Below are 6377 nucleotides of genomic sequence, written 5' to 3' on the forward strand. Positions count from 1 at the left end.
TCTTCTACCTCATATAAAAATCAATCACACAAACACCTCTGCACCTTCTACCTCATATAAAAATCAATCACACAAACACCTCTGCACCTTTCTACCTCATATAAAAATCCTTCACACAAACACCTCTGCACCTTCTTCTACCTCATATAAAAATCAATCACACAAACACCTCTGCACCTTCTTCTACCTCATATAAAAATCAATCACACAAACACCTCTGCACCTTCTACCTCATATAAAAATCAATCACACAAACACCTCTGCACCTTCTACCTCATATAAAAATCAATCACACAAACACCTCTGCACCTTCTACCTCATATAAAAATCAATCACACAAACACCTCTGCACCTTCTACCTCATATAAAAATCAATCACACAAACACCTCTGCACCTTCTACCTCATATAAAAATCCTTCACACAAACACCTCTGCACCTTCTTCTACCTCATATAAAAATCAATCACACAAACACCTCTGCACCTTCTTCTACCTCATATAAAAATCAATCACACAAACACCTCTGCACCTTCTACCTCATATAAAAATCAATCACACAAACACCTCTGCACCTTCTTCTACCTCATATAAAAATCAATCACACAAACACCTCTGCACCTTTCTACCTCATATAAAAATCAATCACACAAACACCTCTGCACCTTCTTCTACCTCATATAAAAATCAATCACACAAACACCTCTGCACCTTCTTCTACCTCATATAAAAATCAATCACACAAACACCTCTGCACCTTCTACCTCATATAAAAATCAATCACACAAACACCTCTGCACCTTCTACCTCATATAAAAATCCTTCACACAAACACCTCTGCACCTTCTTCTACCTCATATAAAAATCAATCACACAAACACCTCTGCACCTTCTACCTCATATAAAAATCCTTCACACAAACACCTCTGCACCTTCTTCTACCTCATATAAAAATCAATCACACAAACACCTCTGCACCTTTCTACCTCATATAAAAGTCCATCACACAAACACCTCTGCACCTTCTTCTACCTCATATAAAAATCAATCACACAAACACCTCTGCACCTTCTACCTCATATAAAAATCCATCACACAAACACCTCTGCACCTTCTACCTCATATAAAAATCCATCACACAAACACCTCTGCACCTTCTACCTCATATAAAAATCAATCACACAAACACCTCTGCACCTTCTTCTACCTCATATAAAAATCCTTCACACAAACACCTCTGCACCTTCTTCTACCTCATATAAAAATCAATCACACAAACACCTCTGCACCTCCTTCTACCTCATATAAAAATCAATCACACAAACACCTCTGCACCTTCTACCTCATATAAAAATCCTTCACACAAACACCTCTGCACCTTCTTCTACCTCATATAAAAATCCTTCACACAAACACCTCTGCACCTTCTTCTACCTCATATAAAAATCCTTCACACAAACACCTCTGCACCTTCTTCTACCTCATATAAAAATCCTTCACACAAACACCTCTGCACCTTCTTCTACCTCATATAAAAATCAATCACACAAACACCTCTGCACCTTCTACCTCATATAAAAATCAATCACACAAACACCTCTGCACCTTCTACCTCATATAAAAATCAATCACACAAACACCTCTGCACCTTCTACCTCATATAAAAATCAATCACACAAACACCTCTGCACCTTCTTCTACCTCATATAAAAATCAATCACACAAACACCTCTGCACCTTCTACCTCATATAAAAATCCTTCACACAAACACCTCTGCACCTTCTTCTACCTCATATAAAAATCCTTCACACAAACACCTCTGCACCTTCTTCTACCTCATATAAAAATCAATCACACAAACACCTCTGCACCTCCTTCTACCTCATATAAAAATCAATCACACAAACACCTCTGCACCTTCTACCTCATATAAAAATCCTTCACACAAACACCTCTGCACCTTCTTCTACCTCATATAAAAATCAATCACACAAACACCTCTGCACCTTCTACCTCATATAAAAATCAATCACACAAACACCTCTGCACCTTCTACCTCATATAAAAATCCTTCACACAAACACCTCTGCACCTTCTTCTACCTCATATAAAAATCAATCACACAAACACCTCTGCACCTTCTTCTACCTCATATAAAAATCAATCACACAAACACCTCTGCACCTTCTACCTCATATAAAAATCAATCACACAAACACCTCTGCACCTTCTTCTACCTCATATAAAAATCAATCACACAAACACCTCTGCACCTTCTACCTCATATAAAAATCAATCACACAAACACCTCTGCACCTTCTACCTCATATAAAAATCCTTCACACAAACACCTCTGCACCTTCTACCTCATATAAAAATCCTTCACACAAACACCTCTGCACCTTCTTCTACCTCATATAAAAATCCTTCACACAAACACCTCTGCACCTTCTTCTACCTCATATAAAAATCCTTCACACAAACACCTCTGCACCTTTCTACCTCATATAAAAATCAATCACACAAACACCTCTGCACCTCCTTCTACCTCATATAAAAATCAATCACACAAACACCTCTGCACCTTCTACCTCATATAAAAATCAATCACACAAACACCTCTGCACCTCCTTCTACCTCATATAAAAATCAATCACACAAACACCTCTGCACCTTTCTACCTCATATAAAAATCAATCACACAAACACCTCTGCACCTTCTACCTCATATAAAAATCAATCACACAAACACCTCTGCACCTTCTTCTACCTCATATAAAAATCCTTCACACAAACACCTCTGCACCTTTCTACCTCATATAAAAATCAATCACACAAACACCTCTGCACCTTCTACCTCATATAAAAATCCTTCACACAAACACCTCTGCACCTTCTTCTACCTCATATAAAAATCAATCACACAAACACCTCTGCACCTCCTTCTACCTCATATAAAAATCAATCACACAAACACCTCTGCACCTTCTACCTCATATAAAAATCAATCACACAAACACCTCTGCACCTTCTACCTCATATAAAAATCCTTCACACAAACACCTCTGCACCTTCTACCTCATATAAAAATCCATCACACAAACACCTCTGCACCTTCTACCTAATATAAAAATCAATCACACAAACACCTCTGCACCTTCTTCTACCTCATATAAAAATCAATCACACAAACACCTCTGCACCTCCTTCTACCTCATATAAAAATCAATCACACAAACACCTCTGCACCTTCTACCTCATATAAAAATCAATCACACAAACACCTCTGCACCTTCTACCTCATATAAAAATCAATCACACAAACACCTCTGCACCTTCTTCTACCTCATATAAAAATCAATCACACAAACACCTCTGCACCTTCTACCTCATATAAAAATCAATCACACAAACACCTCTGCACCTTCTACCTCATATAAAAATCATTCACACAAACACCTCTGCACCTCCTTCTACCTCATATAAAAATCATTCACACAAACACCTCTGCACCTTCTTCTACCTCATATAAAAATCCTTCACACAAACACCTCTGCACCTCCTTCTACCTCATATAAAAATCAATCACACAAACACCTCTGCACCTCCTTCTACCTCATATAAAACATCAATCACACAAACACCTCTGCACCTTCTTCTACCTCATATAAAAATCAATCACACAAACACCTCTGCACCTTCTACCTCATATAAAAATCAATCACACAAACACCTCTGCACCTTCTACCTCATATAAAAATCCTTCACACAAACACCTCTGCACCTTCTACCTCATATAAAAATCCATCACACAAACACCTCTGCACCTTCTACCTCACATAAAAATCCTTCACACCCTATAGCAAGTTCACAATCACCAACTGCAGCGCGCTTACTGGTCAAAATTGTTAAATGTATGAAGAGACACATGCACAATTGCTCCTGCAATTGCATTTACAGTCAAGTTTTATCTTGACCAAGGACATTATGTCAACAGATCTCCCATCCCTTAACTGACCTGCACGGCTGATTCTCTTGGTGGCTCTAGTGTGGTTCACAGAATGATACAAAGTGTGATTAACAACAAAGGTGGCAACATATTCCCCCACTGTATTTATTAAGATTGTACTGGAAGCATGTTCTACAGCTAGTGGATGAATGACAGACATGCTATTGTCAAAAATATAGAATATAGAATAATCACACAACTATTGTAAAGATAAGCTTGCAACATTGTGCAGAGCTGAGCGCCTACGGAAACGCTACAAAAAGAAGGAGCGTGCAAGAGCTAACTTTTATAAAGACCCATTCAAATTTGTAAAGAAGTTATTCACCAGTGAGAAGAATGGCACACTAAAAGCATCTAAGGTTGAGCTGGAGAGATACTTGGAGGAAACACATACAGATTCAAAAAGGCAGGAGTCTATGTCAATTCCTTCAGACATCCCACCTATCAATCCACCAGAATACCAAATGGAGGACTGTGCACCTAAGTGGAAAGAAGTAGAGAAAGCTGTGAAAAAAGCAAGGGCTTCATCATCATCAGGGCCTAATGGAGGTCCGTACAGAGTGTACAAGAGTGCTTCAGGAGTTCTACAAATTCTGTGGAAATTGATGAAAGTGGCATGGGAAAAACAGGTTGTACCAAGAGCATGGCGCCGAGCAGGTGGAGTCTTTATACCTAAAGAAAAAGATTCTACAAGCATCAATCAGTTTCGTCCTATTTCCCTATTAAATGTAGAAGGCAAGATTTTCTTCAGCATTATTGCTCAGAGATTGTCAACTTACCTATTAAAGAACTGCTTCATTGACACGTCTATACAAAAAGCGGGCATTCCAGGTTTCCCAGGATGCTTAGAACACATCAATGTGATCTGGCGACAAATTCAATCAGCTAAAAAGGAGAGGAAGGAGCTCCATGTGACATTCCTGGATTTGGCTAATGCATATGGTTCAGTGCCACATGAACTTCTTTGGGCAGCATTTGATTTTTTCAGCGTACCGATGACAATAACAAATTTAGTGAAAGCCTACTTTGGAGATTTGCAATTTAGTTTTTCAACTTCAGAATTCAGCACTACATGGCAATGCCTAGAGGTTGGAATAATGGCAGGATGCACCATTTCTCCACTGGCTTTCACCATGGCAATGCAAGTAATTATTAGGGCATCAAAATGGGTTGTGGGAGGAGAGCGCTTGGCTTCTGGAATGCGACTACCACCAATTCAAGCATACATGGATGACATGACAACCATGACTACAACAGTAGCCTGCACTAATCGGTTATTGGGTAAATTAACCAATAACATTGAATGGGCACGAATGCAATTCAAGCCCACTAAATTAAGGAGCATTAAGGAGCAATTAAAGGCAAAGTAGTAGATAAAACATTCTTCATTAATGGTGAGGCAATACCAACAGTCTCTGAGAAGCCAGTGAAGAGTCTTGGGAGATGGTATGACGGGGATTTAAAGGACACAGTTCATGTGAGAGAAGTTAGACAACAAGCAGTGGAAGGATTGAAGAGCATAGACAGCTACGCTCTACCTGGCAAACTAAAACTCTGGTGCTTTCAGTGTGGCCACTGACTGTGTACGAGGTTTCTTTGACAACAGTAGAGAAGCTGGAAGCTTTAATCAGTTCATACATCAGGAAATGGTTGGGAGTTCCACGCTGCCTCAGCAGAGTGGGACTTTGAAGTAACTTAAAAAAATGATGGTGATTAAGTAGATTCAAGAAAATGCACAGAGTCCTTTTCTTCAATCAGTTGCCAGGTTTATTGAAATATGCAGGGAGTCTGGTCCCAGGTACAGGACAAACACAATACTCATCATTACATTGTTTGCATGACATTAAATACCCTTCTGTATAGATGGTCCACCTCCCCTTTCTCTGACACTTAACCAATGGTCAAGGTAATTTAATTTATTGTGTGAGTGTGTGTGTGTGTGTCTGTGTGTGTAGTCTAGTGTGACAACCTCTTCACACTCCTGGAGACAAAAGGTCCATACATCTGCCTTTTGTTATCTTCTTGCGACCCCCTTTGATCCTAGTGGCATTATCTCTTTCGATCTCTCTGAAGTCTTTAGAGCCTGTTCCCTTCTAGTCCACAGCATTGTTATCTCGTTAGCTTGCAGTCATTGTTGGGCAAGAGCTTGTAGACGCAGCGTCTCTATCAATGGTTAGCAGTACATGCAATTTGAACCAAACAGTCTGCTATCTGCAATATTAGTCTCTTTTTGGAAAAGAACACCGGTGTAGCTCTGCCAGTCCACATGCGTAGCAAACTCCTAATCAATTCTCGATCCATGTTTTCCAACAGACTTTATGGTAAAGGAATACTGCAGCTACCAGTCTCTGCTCTAACTGAGGAATTTA

The sequence above is a fragment of the Polyodon spathula genome, chromosome 47, assembly GCF_017654505.1.
Source record: "Polyodon spathula isolate WHYD16114869_AA chromosome 47, ASM1765450v1, whole genome shotgun sequence".
Taxonomy (NCBI): domain Eukaryota; kingdom Metazoa; phylum Chordata; class Actinopteri; order Acipenseriformes; family Polyodontidae; genus Polyodon; species Polyodon spathula.